Genomic DNA, 1,893 nt, shown 5'->3' with positions numbered 1-1,893 from the left:
TATAATATAAAGCAACATACACATAACTTGTATTATTTCTTATATAATTTCCATATATAAATATATGTAGTTTACTTTATATAAAAACAGTTGCGCATAAAAGATTTTCTGTGAAATTCAAATATATCACTCATTTGCTACGATAACATTGCAAACATTGTCATTTTATAGTTGCTAATTGCAGAAAAAGAATGGAAACTGAAAGAAAAAAATTAAAGAACATGTTTTAAAAGAACTTTTATTCCTCTATGATCGGTTTTATATTATCTATCACAAAACTTTATTTCAAAATTAATACTGCAAAATAATAATAATAATTGCTAGATTTTTATTAATAAACATGCATTGCAATTGCGAAAATATAAGCTTGTACATATTCAGAACGCGTTTTTATTAGCGTGTATTTAGGACATAGTTTATGTTATGTATACTGTACTATTTCAAACATATAAAAGCACATTCTGATTACGCGTCAGAAATTATATTTTTTCCGAAAATTAAAAACCAATTAAAAATAAATAAATAATGATTTTTAAAGAAATTGTATGAAAAAAAAATTGAATTTATGAAATAATAATTAGCAATCGTAATGATTGTGGATCATTTAAACACTGCACAAATATAAGAATATATATAATTATTACTTAAAATTCTATAGTAAAATTTTAAATCAAAATAGGTAATATAGCAATACAACTTCACTGAGTTTTATTTCATTATCAACTGTAGATAGATTTATAATTTATCAGTTATAGATAGATTTATAGTTTTATTTCATTATCAGCTTTGATAGATTATTTTTTTATTTCAGCGATTTCAGCGCGATTTACTTCCATCAGGAGCACTTGATTTATTTCCGTAAGGAGCATATACAATTTGTTATAAATATACAATTTTGCAAATACTTTCTAAAGATGTCAAAATATATGCAAAAAACGTCTATTAAGCTGACACAGCCACTTCAGCACAATCGAACGAAACCTACACAGAAATTTAGTGCTTTTTTGTTGTTAATTTGTTGCTCAATTCCCGATTTTGTTGCTCCAACCAATTCCGAGAAAACAATGGCTGTGCTAACTTAAGACTAAAGTTAGCACAGCCACATAAAAAAAATTTTTTAAATAAAAAATTACACATATTCTTTTTGTGCTAATTTGTTGCTAATTTGTTACTCAGTTGCCGATTATGTTGCTCCATCCCCGATCCTTGAAAACCACCCCAAGCAACCCCGAGTTAGCACAACACCTCTAAATTGTAAATTATTGAGATATTTCGATTGTTTTCGCGTCTCCGATTTTGTTGCTCACGATTTGCGATGAATCCGATTTTGTTGCTCCACCCCCGTCCTTGAAAACCACCCAAAGACAATTTCGTTATTTTAACCGCATATGTGAAGCAACAAAATCAGAGAAACATAATAAATCAAGATATCGCAATAATTTACAATTAAGTGTTGTGCTAACTCGGGATTCCTTGGGGTGGTTTTCAAGGGTCGGGGGTGGAGCAACAAAATCTTATTTATCGCAAATCGTGAGCAACAAAATCGGAGACGCGAAATCAATCGAGATATCTCAATAATTTACAGTTTATAGGTGATGTGCTAATGCGGGATTGCTAAGGGTGGTTTTCAGGGGTCAGGGATGGAGCAACAAAATCGGATTCATCGCAAATCGTGAGCAACAAAATCGGGGACGCGAAATCAATCGAAATATCTCAATAATTTACAATTTAGAGGTGTTGTGCTAACTCGGGGTTGCTTGGAGTGGTTTTCAAGGGTCGAGGGTGGAGGAACATAATCGGCAACAAATTAGCAACAAATTAGCACAAAAAGAATATGTGTAATTTTTTATTAAAAAAATTTTTTTTATGTGGCTGTGCTAACTTTAGTCTTAA

This window comes from Trachymyrmex cornetzi, unplaced genomic scaffold, assembly GCF_001594075.2.
Source record: "Trachymyrmex cornetzi isolate Tcor2-1 unplaced genomic scaffold, Tcor1.1 scaffold454, whole genome shotgun sequence".
Taxonomy (NCBI): Eukaryota; Metazoa; Arthropoda; class Insecta; order Hymenoptera; family Formicidae; genus Trachymyrmex; species Trachymyrmex cornetzi.
The sequence above is the reverse complement of the archived record's forward strand: the minus strand, read 5'-3'. Positions refer to the sequence as shown.